The 16,569-nt window shown below is 35.3% G+C and overlaps 1 protein-coding gene across 6 annotated transcripts in view; it reads right to left on the bottom strand.

Moving 5' to 3' along the window:
- FER (FER tyrosine kinase) overlaps positions 1-16,569 on the bottom strand; it is a 447,367-nt gene that overhangs the window by 121,219 nt on the left and 309,579 nt on the right. The window lies entirely within an intron of this gene.

Here is a 16,569-nt window from a genome sequence, read left to right as displayed (position 1 = left end):
AACTTTAAAAAAAAAGTTTTGAAAAAAAAAAAAGAAATATAACACACAGTAATTTTCAATTTTCTGGTAGCTACATTTAGAAAGGTAACACTGGGGCGCCTGGGTGGCGCAGTCGGTTGGGCGTCCGACTTCAGCCAGGTCACGATCTCGCGGTCCGGGAGTTCGAGCCCCGCGTCAGGCTCTGGGCTGATGGCTCGGAGCCTGGAGCCTGTTTCCGATTCTGTGTCTCCCTCTCTCTCTGCCCCTCCCCGGTTCATGCTCTGTCTCTCTCTGTCCCAAAAATAAATAAACGTTGAAAAAAAAAAAATTAAAAAAAAAAAAAAAAAGAAAGGTAACACTAACAACCAAACAGTGAAATCCATTTTAATAATGTATTTTTTCTTTAGTCCAATAAACCCAAAATATATTATATCAATATGTATCATTAAAAAACTATAGTTTTTATTTTATATTTTATCATCATAAGTCTTTAAAATATGTTGTTTATTTCACATTTCATGGGACATCTCAAATATTTCAAACATTTTAAAATTTTTCTAACTGAATCCTCCCCATTTTAAGGGGATTAGAATTAAACTAAATTCAAAATTCAGTATTTTTAGAAGCAATAGCCACATTTCAAAAGCTCAAGAGCCACCTATCGCCAGTGACCCTTAAACTGTGTATTCATTCTTCATATGGTATTGAAGATTATATGAAGGCCTGATTATCCTTCCTTGTTAATGTATAGTGTATTGCACTTTTTTTTTTTTTTTTAATTTTTTTTTTTTTCAACGTTTATTTATTTTTGGGACAGAGAGAGACAGAGCATGAACGGGGGAGGGGCAGAGAGAGAGGGACACACAGAATCGGAAACAGGCTCCAGGCTCCGAGCCATCAGCCCAGAGCCCGACGCGGGGCTCGAACTCACAGACCGCGAGATCGTGACCTGGCTGAAGTCGGACGCTTAACTGACTGCGCCACCCAGGCGCCCCTTTTTTTTTTTTTTTTTTTTTTTTAATTTTTTTTTTTTTTTGCACTTTTAAAAGTTAAATATATTAGAAAAAAATTTCTCTAAAAACAATAATTTCTACTTTCTCTTTCTATTAGGCTCAGATTTTAAACCAGAATTTTGCAAGAGGGATTAGCATTTTAATTGCCATTTCCTAAACTTTTTAATCCTCTTCACCAGGGATCCAGGCTTCCTTAAATAGAAAAACTCTAGAGGTGAAGACTTAATGGCTTTTTCTTTAATGAGAGTACCTGGAAAATAAACACTTGCCTAACTCCACTTATAATGTATGCTGTCTTTCTCTAACTTCTTTTATTCACACATCAAGTGTTACACAAATTTAGGTGGGCCATTTACAAAATCAATAGCTATATGCTTAAAAATAATCTTAACTGTGTCAGATAATTTAGTTTGTCCTGTTCTTTTGAAGAGAATATCAAATGTATTAAATTACTAGGAAGATTATTGAAATAGTCTCTACCAAGCTTAACTTATTTTTTTGAGCAACAGAAAGCAACAGTAGATAGCAAAATTAAGCACTAATTTCTCAACTTTAATAGGTATACCAATTAAGTGGATTTGAAATCAATTTTTAGCTCAAGTTATTACTTGGACCAATATTTACAATATATTAATTCTTTTGTTAGATATATGTTGGCCTATTTTAGAAAAAGTGCAGACTTCTGCTCTTGAAACCATATAGCATTTTGTTTAAGCTTTGGAATAGCTTCCCAATGAAAAGAGCTTTTCTGGAATGTGATTTAAAGCAGCATATGACATAACCCCAGTATTCTGTGGAATCCTACTATTTCTTTCCAAAGTTCGCTCCTATTCAGCACTTTTCCATCTGCCTCCTGTTCTTTTAAAATCTACCCCTTCGCGGGGCGCCTGGGTGGCGCAGTCGGTTAGGCGTCCGACTTCAGCCAGGTCACGATCTCGCGGCCCGTGGGTTCGAGCCCCGCATCAGGCTCTGGGCTGATGTCTCAGAGCCTGGAGCCTGTTTCCGATTCTGCATCTCCCTCTCTCTCTGCCCCTCCCCCGTTCATGCTCTGTCTCTCTCTGCCGCAAAAAAATGAATAAACGTTGAAAAAAAAAAAATAAAAAATAAAATAAAATCTACCCCTTCAGTGAACCTCCTTTACCCACTAACCCCTGCCTCAAACTGTAAATCCTGTGAAGAGAATTGTGCCTCTGTTGGCCAATATTATAATTTCAGAGCCTACCACATCATGTCTGGCATGTAATAATACCTCAATAAACATTTCTTGAATGAACAAGTAAACAATGTGTAGGTATCCCTTCTTGCAGCTTCTAGGCTTCTCAGGAAGACAATCTTTTTTCATTAATTTTAACATTTCTTCTCTAGTACTACCTCTCCAATGGTGAGAACTGTACTTTTTAAGAACTTGTTAAATGTTAAAATAATGTTTAGAAAGGGATAATACCACATTTTTTATCAATGGCACCGGATGGATGCTGTAAAATTCTTTAAATTCCAACAATAAAACTTAGTGCTTTAAGACTGAGCTCATCTTGATAGACACTTTGTAACACTAATGCCTTAAAAATTGCATATTTTAAAAAAATGATTTGCAAAAAGACAATCAGTCCTTGGTACATAAAACTGTAAAACAATAAATGCATTATATAATAAAGAAATGACAACACTTAAATAGCATTCCAAGTTGCCTGAAAAGTGATGCCAAGTCAATAAAGGTAAAGTACTAGAAAGCACAGTGACATACAGCTCTTTCCCAATGCTGTGACACAGCCAAAGATACAGACAAAGGACTGATTGCCTCTTAGTTAATCCAGCAATATTTCTTTCTGTCTTAGAGAAATGTCTTGCCTAAAATCATTAAATCATTAAAGTAAATTTTAAATTTATTTCCGGTTTCTAGTTATTCAAGACACAGAATGATCTTAAGTAAAGAAGGAAAACCACATTCCGCAGCCCTCGTCAGCTTCTTGCAGGTCACTGCACAGAAGCCAAGCCTTCAATAAAAATTAAGTAATTGTGATTCAGCACTGAAAGCCTGAGCCTTGGGCAAGTGTTAGCATTAAGAACCCTGAAGCAAGAAGTCAACTCCCCAGGGGATACAGTATGAGATTAAAGGTAGGATACCCAGGAAATAATTCAGACAGAGCCAGAAATGTTCCCCTAGGCACAATACTTGATGACTACCGTTAAGTGAAGAAGAACTGGAGAGTGACATCAGATGATAGAATTTTCAGTATTCACTGTCAGTTACTGTAGAAGATAGTGTCTGTTTCTTTGAATTCATTCTCCTATCATTTTCATTAAGGGCCAAGTTAAAGAACCTCTCTTAGAATTTGTGATATATGTAATAATCATGTATGTGGTACAGATATTTATATGTGTATGCATGTATATATATGTAGATGTATATGTACGTGTGTTTGCATATATGCATAGAGCATAGAGTAACATACCTGACCACTGCAATAAGGATCTTGGTGTTCAAAGCAGGCAAAACAAGATATTAACGCCCCTCTGTAAATCTATCGTAAAAGGATTATTTCTATGTAGGTATATTGCACATTAAATGAAGATAGGATGGATTATTTTCTAAAATTTTCCACCAGTGATAAATTTCTAAGACAATACTTAATATGTTTTCATAGCCAACTTTTGGGTTACTGGGGAGAGAGCATGACATCATGAAAAGAACCTGGATATTGAAGTCAGACTGACCTAGGTCTGATTAACTAGGAGGCCTTGGGGAAGTTGTTTTTCTAAGCTTCTTTAAAACAAGGATTAAGTGCACTTATTTCTCAAGATGGTTTTGAAGACTAAAATGTATCTAAAACATGAAGCCCATGCCTAGAACATCATATTATACTACTACAACTTCCTATTTTTGCTCAAGCTATTTTATATCTCAAGAAAGAAAGAGATGTAGTAGGGACTGGTTGTTTGTCATATATGTGTTTTCCCTTACCTCACTTTCCTGCCCTTCTCCCATTTTGGAAAGTATTCACCTCACCCTCAACATGAAAGATGGTCCTTGAGTGGCTTCACCCAATCCATGAAGCCCATTCCCCTGCCCAAGTGACTGGTTCAGGGATAGACACATGGCTTAATTTGGGCCACTGAGATACAAGGGAATGCTTAAGGGTTGGGGGTGGGCTGGGAATAAAACTGGAAGCATATAAGAGCATGTAATACCATGGGGACTGGCAGACTAGGGGTGGGTGAAGCAATCATCATGAAAACCAGAAAAAAGTTAAGGTAAGAGAATAGTTTTTGGTGACATATTTGAGCCACTGGATCAAACAATGCCTGAACAGCGACTTCCCTCTAGATTTTTCAATTAAGTGAACTAATAAAATCTCCCTAATTTGTAATGTATCTCTGTACTACCAACTCAAAGATTCCTGATGGATGAAATAATACCTGTATTGGAAGATTATTGAGAATTTAAAAAGGTAATGTATGTTAAATATATGGAACAAGTAGGCAACAATAAACAGCAGTGCTTATTACTGCTTGCAGCCAATTTTTAGGAGGATAGAGGGCTATTCTTTTCAAAAGAACTTTCTCAAAAGAATTCTTACTCTATGCTGGGAAAATTTGATCATATCTATTCTTTCATATTCATGGGACTGGGAAGAACTGATCACATTAAACAAACTCAGAGATGATTACATAAAGAAGAACACTAATTTACTTATCAATTTGTCATTAGAGAAAAGGGACCATCAGGGCTAAACCACTAATGACTTCTTGTCATTGAATTGTGTAGAGATCTTAATTTATCATCAAATAACTTCAAAGTCTGTTAAATTAAGAGATATCAGTCCCTAGTGATACATAAAATATATAATTCATTACTCTTGCTTTTTAGGATATAAATTTATTCCTGAGAAGTTTGGTTTAATTATGTTCACTTATAAATTTAAATAGGATAATAAAGCAACTATTACATTGTAGAGAGCTGTTTTGGGGGACCCATTTATGTCATCGTTCAGAGTTTTTATTAAAAAATAATAAACTTTTTTCTCTTTAGCCTGTAGTGATGAAAGTTATGGCTGTTAGCTGGACCATCAAAAATAAGGGGAAAAATGCGTATGACAATCACAAACAATGAATGCTGATGCAGCCTGTTTTCTATGAAATACAGAACAGATTTTATATAATAGGAGAGAAGCCAAAACAAGTCCTTGAAGAAGAAAGCATCAACACAAACACAAAAGCAGAGGATAATGACTGCTGCATGTAGGGTATACTCAGGAAGAGATGGACAGGACAGAAAGATATTAGCCAGGAGAATGCTCTATTTGTCAGTTGAGGTGATGAGGGCTTATTATATTAAGAACTATCCAAATAAAGACGAAAGCATTAGATCTGAAAAGACTCTGTAAAAAAAAAACTATAAATGGGTCTGTGAAGATGAGGAAAACACTGAATAACTGAAAATGACTACAAGAATATACTGGCTTTCTTAATTCCATTTTCTTTTTAAAGCAGCTCTTTCGGAATAGCTTGCTACCTAAGTAACATAATTCAGCTAGGCCAAAAGCAGAGCTGAGTGTATGGTTTTCCCAGTCTGGGTTAATACATGACATTAGTCTTTTCCGACGAAGTTCCTTAATAGCCATATTCTGCTAACACTGCAGAATAGTGGGAACCTTTTGCATTTCTCCTCTGCAGATGCTCTTTGAGAACATAACTCAATAGCAATCATGATAACAGATCTATGAAATAAAGGAGTCCATTTCACAGTATGTTTAACTTGCTGGTTCAAAAGACACCAGCTATAATCTTGCCAGACATTATGGAAATTGCCACAACAGATGCCAGAGTCAACTTTCACAAACTCTCAGGATGTCAGTACTAGAAGGCACTTGGGAGATAATCAGCTTTTTCATATCATGGAGGAGGAAACTGAATTTACCTTTTATTTTTATGGTGGTGATTTTGGTGATATTATTGATATTCTATGGCCAGTGTTTGCAAACCATGTCTGGAGGCCAAAACCAGCCTCTGGCTTATTTTTGTAAATAAAGCTTTAGTGGGAAACTACCACATTCATTCCTTTACATATTGTCTATAGATGCTTTCATGCTATGATAGCAGAGTTGCAATAGCAACTGTATGGCCCTCAAAGCCTAAACATTTTATTATCTGGCCCTTTACAGGGAAAGTTTGTCAACTCTTATTTTAAGATATTTATTGCTGAGTATTTCATACAACTTTAGTCCCCTTCATTTATTTTTTTTTAATTTTTTTTTCAACGTTTATTTATTTTTGGGACAGAGAGAGACAGAGCATGAACGGGGGAGGGGCAGAGAGAGAGAGGGAGACACAGAATCGGAAACAGGCTCCAGGCTCTGAGCCATCAGCCCAGAGCCTGACGCAGGGCTCGAACTCACAGACCGCGAGATCGTGACCTGGCTGAAGTCGGACACTTAACCGACTGCGCCACCCAGGGGCCCCTAGTCCCCCTCATTTAAATGATTCCTATGGTTGCTTTGTCTACTTTCAACCAAGATTTTAATCTTCACTACGTGTTTATTGCAACAGAGCTCAATAGTGACATGGTTTTTATTATGAAATTTATTGTCAAATTGGTTTTCATACAACATCCAGTGCTCATCCCAACAGGTGCCCTTCTCAATGCCCATCACCCACTTTCCCCTCCCTCCCACCCCCGATCAACCATCAGTTTATTCTCAGTTTTTAAGAGAAGAGTGACATGGTTTATTGCTCAATGAGAAAGCTAGAAAGGTAGATTCACCAACTCATTCTATTCCTAAGGCTTATGAACATATTCACACATGCAAAAATACATATGATGAGATGGTAAATCCCCTGTCACTCTCCCATCCACACTACACTGTCTGCCACCAAGGCAAAGAAGTTCCACTGTCTTGTCTCTCTCCTTACTTCATGTTAAACTACTCACTTCTCCATTTTGTGTCTTCATAGGTCTCTCAAAGCTGTCTTTCATATAAAGTATAAAGGCAAGGATGGACAGAAAAATCAGGTATAGAAGAAGTTAGCTCGAAAGCCTCCTGGAACACCCTTTAAATATTTAGATGCTAGGATGGCAGTTAAAAAAAAAATCAATGGAATGCTTGTTTTGATGTTCCTATCTGCTACAGGAAACCCGCAGAGAAAAAAATGAAGGCATCAATTCAAGCTTCCTTAGATTTTAAAGAGATGTAGGATAAAAAGACCTATGCAAAAGACATATTTCAATTTGATAAGCAAAAAATATTTATAAAAGCTAAATATATTGTTAGAAATTGATATTATCATAGGCTAGGTATTTTAGGGACATTAAGGTCTCCAAATCAGTGATGTCAATGACTACTTTGTAAGACTTTTTACATAATATTATTTGAAATACTTAGAAATGTGTACTTATATGTTCATATAAATTTGTTACTCATAGAATTGAACTTATGCAAAGGTTTTGATCAAAAATACATTCAAAAGTTGTGAAAATTTCTATCAGATTACGAAAATAATACTTCAAAAGAACACATTGCAGCAAAGAACTGGAAATGTCAGTGTTTGGAAAAAAACCAGAACAAAGAAGAGTCTCTTTTTTCATGTTTTAAAAAGTTGTGGTAAAAAACACATACCACAAATTTGTTTGCTTAACAATATTAAGTGTAGAAAATTGTTAACTATATGCACATTGTTAATAACAGATCTCTAGAACTTTTTCATCTTGCATAACTGAAACTCTTTACTCACTAACTTCCCATTTCCCACTCCCAGCAGCCCCTGGAAATCACTATTCTACTTTCTGTTTCTAGGAGTTTGATTACTTTACTTATTCATTTATTAAGTTTTTAAATGTTTATTTTTGAGAGAGGGAGAGAGAGGGGGAGGGGGGAGGGAGGGAGAGAGAGAGAGAGAGAGAGAGACACCCAAGCAGGCTCTGCACTGTCAGCACAGAGCCCGACGTGGGGCTCAAACTCATGAACCACAGATCATGGCTTGAACTGAAGTCGGATGCTTAACCTACTGAGCCACCCAGGCATCCCTAGGAGTTTTATTACTTTGAAAACCTAACATAAGTGGAATTATACAGTATTTGTCTTTTTGGGTTGACTTATTTCACTTAGTTTAATGTCTTCAAATTTCATCCATGTTGCAGAATATGACAGCATTTCCTTCTTCTTTGAGGCTGAAAAACATATATATATATATAGCACATATTTTTAATCCATTCACCCACTGGTGGACATGTAAGCTATTGTGATAATGCTATAATGAACATGGGTGTGCATATCTCTTTAAGATACTATTTTCAATTCTTTCAGATATATACATAGAAGTTGAATTGCTGGGTCACATTGGAGTTCTCTTGTTAATTTTTGAAGACTTTCCATACTGTTTTCTACAGTGGCTACACTAGATTATAACCACACCAACAGTGCACAAGGATTCCAAATTCTCCACATGCTTGCCAACATTTGTTATTTTCCAGATAGTTAGTGGCCATCTTAATGGGTGTGAGGTAATAGCTCCTGTTTGCATTTCCTTGATGATTAGTGATATTGAGCATCTTTTCCTATGTCGGCCATTTGATTATTTGTCTGTTTAAGTCCTTTGCTTATTTTTCCATTGAGATACTTAGGTTTTTGCTACTGACTTGTAGGAATTTTTAATATATACTGGATACTAGCCGCTTATCTGATATACAGTTTGCAAATTTCTTTCCCATTCTGTAGGTTAACTTGACACTCTGTTGACTGTTTCCTTTGCTGTGCACAAATTTTTAAGCTCGATATAGACCCATTTTTCTATTTCTGTTTTTGCCTGTGCTTTGGTGTCATATCCAAGAAATTGTTGTTCATTCTGATGTCAAAAAGCCTTTCCTGATAATTTTTTTCCAGGAGTTTTATATTTTCATGTCTTATATATTAAGATCCTTAATCCATTTTGAGTTAGTTTTTTGTATGGTGTAAGATAAGGGTCCATCTTTATTCTATTGCCTATATATATCCAGTACTTCCAACACCATTTACTAAAGAGACTATCCTTTCTCCACTATGGAGTCTTGGCACCCTTGTCAAAAATCACTTGACTGTATATGCCGGGATCTATTTCTGGTATCTATATTCTGCTTCATTGATCTACTGTCTGTCTTTATGCCATATAATATTATGTTTATTACTATAGTTTTATAATATATTTTGATATCATGAAGTGTGAGGCGTCCCACTTTGTACTTCTTCATCAAGATTGTTTGACTACTTGGGATCCTTTGAGATTCCAAAATTTTAGAAATTTTAGAAATTTAGATTTCCAAAAATTTTAGAATTTTTTTTCCTATCGCTGCCAAAAAAACTGCCATTGGATTTCTGTGGGGAGTGCATCGAATCTATGGATGGCTTTAGGTAGCATGGACATTTTAACAAGATTAAGTCTTCCAATTCATGAATGCAGGAGGACTTTCCATTATTTGTGTCTTCTTTAATTTCTTTCAGCAATGTTTGATAGTCTTCAGTGTACAAATCTTTTCCCTCTTTAAGTTTAGTCCTAAGTAATTTAATCTTTTTGATGTTACTCTGAAAAGATTTAAAGAAAACTTCCTTTTAGGATTGTTCACTGTTACTGTATAAAAACACCACTGATTTCTGAGTGATGGTTTTGCTTTTTTTTTTTTTTTTTAATTTAGAGAGAGAGAGAGAGAGAGAGAGAGAGAGAGAGAGCTAGGGAGGGGCTTGAGAGGATCTCAAGCAGGCTCCAAACTTCCTGAGATGCAGGGCTTGAACTCAAGAACTGTGACATCATGACATGAGCTGAAATCCAGAGCTGTACACTTAACCGACTGAGCCACTCAGGCACCCCCTGAGTGCTGATTTCATCTCCAGTAACTTCGCTGAATTTTTTTAATTAGTTCTAACAGAGTTTTGTTGTGTGGAATCTTTAAGGTTTTCTATAAATAAGATCATGTTTTCTGAAAACAGAGGATTTTACTTCTTCCTTTCTGATTTGGATGCCTTTTCTTTTTCTTGACTGATTGCTCTGGCTAAAACTTCTAGTATTATGTTGAATACAAGTGTTGAGAGTAGGCACCTTTGTCTTATTCCTACTCTTAAGGGAAAAAGTTTTCAGTTTTTCACCACTGATTATAATGTTAGCTGGGAGCTTTTTTTATATGAACTTTATTATGCTGAGGTAATTTCCATTCATTCACTGAATTTTGTCAAATGCTTTTTCTGCATCAATCAAGATGATTTTGTGATTTTGAGCTTTGTTCTGTAAATGTGGCATATTAAATTTATATATTTTCATAAATTATCCTCATGTCACATTCACACATGAAACACATATATATTGAGAACATAAATTTTCCTGCCACGCTCCCCATCCACAATCCACTGTCTTTTACTAAAGCCAAGTCTGATTATCTGTTTCTCTCCCTACTTTCATGTCAATCTTAACTGCCATTCTCATTCCACAAGAAGCAAAGTATTAAAATTTTTCTATCACTCATCAGGAATCCAAGGTAGCCTATAGCAGAGTATCTTCTGATTTTTTCACTCACTAATGATAACTCTTGTTTAGGTGAACCACATGTCTCTGTACAAGTATCTTTCTATGTGATTCTATGACAGACTGCTCTTTTTGGAAGGACCTCTTGATAATTTCATCCACCTGAGATTATCTTAACTCTCTGTAATTCACCTTGTACTGGCTGAATCAAAAGATAGTCTGAAATTAGAAAAATATCCTTTGTAACAGCATCAAAAAAATCCACCACCAACAACAAAATACTATGAGATAATTTTAAAGAAGGATATGTTGCACCTTTAGAATGTTAGCTATAAAACACTGCTAAGACAAATTTAAAAGTAGAAATTTTATGAATATATAAAGTCCATAAAATGGAAGATGAATATTGAGTGTTAAAAGTTAAGTCTTCTCAAAATAATCAACAGAATGAATGCAATCCCAATCAAATTCCAAGCCAGCTTTTTTTGGTTGAATTTCACAAGCTCCTTCGAAGTTTTTTACGGAAATGCAAAAGATCTAAAATAAAGAAAATGTTGAAAAAGAACAAATTGGGAAGATACAGACCACCCAGTTTTAAGTATTACTATAAAGCTGTTGTCAAGGAAGTGCCTGGCTTCAGGACAGCCAAGTAGATCAATAGAATAGAACGGAGTTCAGAAATAAATGCATCTACATGTGTCTGTTTCATTTACCACATAGATACCAAACAATTCACTGGGAAAGGAAATTCTTGTAAAGAACTGGTAGTGAAAGAACTAGATAACTGCATGGGAAAAAAGAAATTCAATCTCTACCTCACATCATACACAAAATTAATTCAAAGGACTTCTAGAACTAAAGTACAAAGCTACTAAAGGTAAATGTAGAAAAATATCTTTGTGATCTTGATAGAGGAGAAGATTTCTTTGGACTCAAAAGCAGTAACCATAAAATAAAAAAAAGAAAAAGAAAGCAAATTAAAATGGACTTCATCCAATTTAAAATAAAACAAAACCTTTGCTCATTAAAAGACATTATAAAAGTGAATAGGTAATAGGTAAGCCATAGAATTGGCTTTTTCTTTAAGTTAAAAAAACATAATTGTGGTAAAAATGACAACCAAATTTAGCAACTTTTACTATCTAGGTATACAGTTCAGAACGGTTAAGTATATCCACTTTTTTGTGCAACAGATCTCCCAGGCTTTCAAAACTGGCTTTTATCCAGGTTATATAAAGAACTCCTGCAATTTAGTAACAAAAGATAAACAACACAATAAAAACGGGCAAGACTAACGTCAAAAGAAAGATATAGGGGTGGCTAATAAGCACATGCCAAGAGTTCAATGTCGTTTATTATTAGGATATGCAAATAGAAATCACTATAAGGTATCGCCTCACACATATTACATTGGCTTTAAATCCAATGAAATTAAAAAGACAATTAAAAAGACTGACAACACCACATGCTAACAAACTTGTAGAATAACTGAAGCTTTCCTATAGTGTTGGCAGATGTGTAAAATGCTATAACCACTTGGGAAAACTGACAGTTTATAATAAAATTAAACTTACATCTACAGAATGAACTAGAAATTAATTCTACTACTGTGTATTTACCAAGAAGAAATGAAAACATATGGCTATAAGAAGACGTGTACAAATGTATTTATGGCACTGTCATTCAAACAGCCCCAAACAGGAAAAAAAAATCTCTAAATATCTGCATATTTATGCAGCGGAATGCTACTGAGAAGTAAAAAGGAATGTATTCTGATGTATGCAATACTATAAATGAAAAAAAAAGATTCCAGGTAAATCGTGTGCCTAAATGTAAGATAAAACAAAACAAAAAAAAACTTCTAGAAAAAAACGCAGGTAAGTAAGACCATAGGGATAGGACACATAAAGCTATACTCAAAAAGGAAAAAAGTGGATAAATTCCATTGCATTAAAACTTGGAAATTCTGGGGATGTCTTGGGTGGCTCAGTGAGTTAAGTATCCAACTCTTGATTTCAGCTTAGGTCATGATCTCATGGTTTTTGGGTTTGAGCCCCATGTCAGACTCTGCACTTTGTGGAGACGGATTAGGATTCTCTCTCTCCCCCTCTTCTCTGCCCCTCCCCTACTCATGCACTCTCTCTCTCAAAATAAATAAATTAACTTTAATAATAATTTTTAAAAGGTTGTTTTAAAAAAAACACACTTGGAACTTCTGTTCATCCAAAACGTCATTAAGGTGGTGAAAAAGTAAACCATACTGTAAAAGAAGATGTTTATAATGTAATGAACAAAGTAATTGTATGTAGATACATAAAAAAATTCCTACAAACTAATATGAAAAAGACAAGGCAAGAGAATAGGAGCAAAAGTCTTCAACAAGGCATTTCATAAAATCAAAAAAGCGAATTAAAACCACAATATCTTAGTGCTTTATATCTACCAGAATAGCTACAGTTAAAAAGCCCAATCATACCTCATTTTGGCAAGGATGTAGAGAAACTGAGACTCTCACATACTGTTAGTGGGGATGTAAATTGTAGCCAACACGGGACCCTTTTTGGCACTTTCTACTAATGCTAAACATGTATACACGGTAACCCAGCAGTTTAACTCCAGATAGATATATCCAACAGACATGTGCACCAAAAAACATACATAAGAATATTCAAAGCAACATTATTCATAGTAGCCCCAAACTGGAAGCAATACAAATGTCCATAAATGGTTGAACAGAAAAATAAGTTGTGTTGTATTTGTACAATAGAATAACCTATAGCAATGAAATTAATGCACTCCTGCAACCAAAATATGGATGAATCTCATTAACACAATGCTGAAGAGATATCTAGACCAAAAGAATATGTAAGGTTTGATTCCATTTATGCCAAGTTCAAAAACATGCAAGGTTAATCTATTCTGTAAGTCTGGAAAATGGTGTGTATTCTTTGTGATAATTTGAGCCATATACTTATGATGAGTGTACTCTTCTCTATGTCTTACGCTTTCTTGGTTCTAGGATTTTAACCCTACTTACAAGCTAGTAAGTTAGAGCCTGTTATTTCTTCATGGGTCAGAGACGAAGGACTTTATTATTCACGGCCCAACATGGGGGTGTTATGGGTAAGTCCAGACGGGATGCCTGTACACACAGTAGAATGTGTTACAGGAAAGGAGCTTCGAGTTTGGGAAAGCTTCCACTAGACACCAGACAGTAAGCAAGCCTGCTCTTTGTCTCAGAAGGAGACATTACCTCATCCCTCAAAGTTGCTCACTACAAACACATCCCTGAGAAATGACGTAGGTAGAGATCAGTCAGATCTTGGCATACCCAGTAAGACAAACAGGAATACAAGAGATCAATGGAAGAGTATCTCTCAAAATACTTTAACAGAAAGCTTACTAGATTTTTTTATACTATAAAAAATTCATTAGAGGAAGGCCATAAATATAATACAATATGGTTTCAGCAAGCCATTTGACCCATCATTACAATCCTGTGGTTAAAATGGAGATGAGGTAAGCTGGGAAGTATTATGGTTAAGTGGATTTGTAGGCTGAACAATGATACTCCTGGAATCTAGATTTAAGGATTGGTGGAGATCTGTGAAAAAGTTATCAGGGGTATGGATAGCTTGGAATTGCAGGCTTAAACCTTTTTGTCCCACTATTTTTATTAATAATTTGGATGAAGACATAAAAGGCATGCTACATACAGTACAAAAAATGTAAGTGAAAATGTTCTGATATCCTGAAGGAAACATTTAAGGTGATATCAAAGCTGTTTGCAAATATGTGAAGAGCCTTTTTAAGTAATGGGAAGTTGGTTATTTTCTGTATAATTTCAGGTTTCAAGTAAGGTTTTGTTTTTAAGTATGCTAGGATACCATGTCTAAACTATTTCTTCAAAAACACTAAGAGAAATCCCCATGTATGGGTTCACTCTATCTTTCTAACTTCAAATATTTGCTTCAGGAGAATTTAAGTCCTGCTTTTGCTTAGAAGAGAAAGCTATGTTATTTTAGCACTCAGAATAGAAAAGTACAAAATGATGCATTTGATATATTTTCACAAAGAGGAATAGTCAATGATAAAAAGATGACTTTCCATATTGGATAAAAAAAATTAGAGATATTAAAATTTCCTAGAATGGATTTCTAACAATTAAATCCTTAACTTGATCTATCTTAGGCAAATATACTAAGACTTCTGACATTCTTTAAAAATTTTTTTTTAATGTTTCATTTTATTTTTTGAGAGACAGAGTATGAGCAGGGGAGGGGCAGAGAGAGAGAGGGAGACACAGAATCCAAAGCAGGCTCCAGGTTCTGAGCTGTCAGCAAAGAGCCTGACGAGCGGCTTGAACACATGAAAGGAAGATCATGACCTGAGCTGAAGTCGGACGCTCAACTGAATGAGCCACCCAGGTGCCCCAAAACTGTTGACATTCTAAGAGAGTATAACAAATATAGTTATTTGGCAATATCTTACTACAAGTAGTACTTAGCCCACAAACACTGGGATTTCAATGAGGATCAGGAAAAATACGCCCCTTCCCTAAGAAGTAAAACCCTTGGTGGAGGAGTTTGGTATTAAAAGCATCTTGCATGTATTTAATAGTTTATGACTATATGCCATCATAGGTATTATCTCAGTGAACCCTCTTAATAATACTTTAAGTATGAATTGACTTTCCTTATATACTACCAAGAGGCAATGCTGGGTCTCAAATCCATGTATTTTGTCTATAGTTGAGAATTCTCTTGGCTACAGCAGCTTTCCAAGTATAGATCAGTGACTATGTCCTGAAAGGACAAGCATTTGTCATGTATCAAGTGGGGCACATATGACAGTGAAGAACACAAGAATCTTCCATATGAGAGGGAGTCATGGGGGGTTCCTGGCAGGCCACACAGTGTACAGCCTCTCAAGTGACAGTTAAGCTTATCTGCTGGCCATCTCACAGAAAATCTCTTGTGACACATTAGGCAGAGGCAAAGAGTTCTTCTAGAAAGGATTTTGAGAGTAGAACCTCAAAGAATTTGAGAGTAGAAAAATATTCAAAGAATATATACAGAATTATATAGAATTTGTAGAATTTCATAAAATTCTAGGTAACTTGCTGAAGGCCTACTAACAATAAAAACAGATTTTCTATCTTCTGGTTCTCAATCAAATAAGAAAGATGGGTATTTCAGAAATAAACTATAGTAAGTAAAATAATAGTGAAACAATTGTTAACTAGATGCATTAGTAGTACTTTGTAATGGTTCATAAACATGTATTGAAATGTGCCTTGTAGGTCTGGACAAGAATTCAGAAGGTAGGTAAGGCTTTGAAGGATGGAGCAGGATGTAATTAGAGGAAAACAAAGAAAGAACACCTGTACTTATTTTTAAAGGAATAGATATAAATTAAAAGAAAGAGCTCTTGAGAAGTAAACATTCATAGAACCAAGACTCAAATTTGTGTTTATATTTGTTTGTATTTTTATCTTGCTGAAATTTTTGTGCTACATTAGCACTACCACTGATGAATACTCAAGTTTTCTCCTACTTCACTGCTTAGGAAGAAAAACTAAATCAGGTGCACTGTATTAGTGAAAATAGATTTTTCTTTAAACTTTACTTAGGATATGAAATAAACATTCATGCCTTATTTGGAGTTTTTCTGGTAGAATGGTAAGTCTGTGCTAGAAACAATTATGATCTTCTGGAAGCACAAGAATGTTTGAGTATCAACCAATATTCCTCCGAATTCAGATCATAAGGAAGAGGCTCCCAATTACACTGAATGTTCTTAAAACTAAGTGGGGAAAAGATACACTAAAGTAATTTTGTCTTAAATATTTTCCTTAGGACAACTACTTTCAGGAAAGAGATAATAAGCATGCATGCAGTAAAATACTAGCAATCTAAGGGAAAAAAAGTTTTTATGTTTTTAAGATTTACTTTAATGGGGTTTCACTATATAAATTTGCAGAAGGCCTTCTCATCCCAACTTGGTCAGTAATCAGTTGTAGGAAGTTAGGTAGAGCACTCAATTTCTCTGGATTTCATCCATTACATGGAGAAGTTGGGCTAGAACGACCACT

The sequence above is a fragment of the Leopardus geoffroyi genome, chromosome A1 (genome assembly GCF_018350155.1).
Source record: "Leopardus geoffroyi isolate Oge1 chromosome A1, O.geoffroyi_Oge1_pat1.0, whole genome shotgun sequence".
In the NCBI taxonomy this organism is placed as follows: Eukaryota; Metazoa; Chordata; class Mammalia; order Carnivora; family Felidae; genus Leopardus; species Leopardus geoffroyi.
Note: the sequence above shows the minus strand (reverse complement) of the source record. Positions and strands in the feature narration are given on the sequence as shown.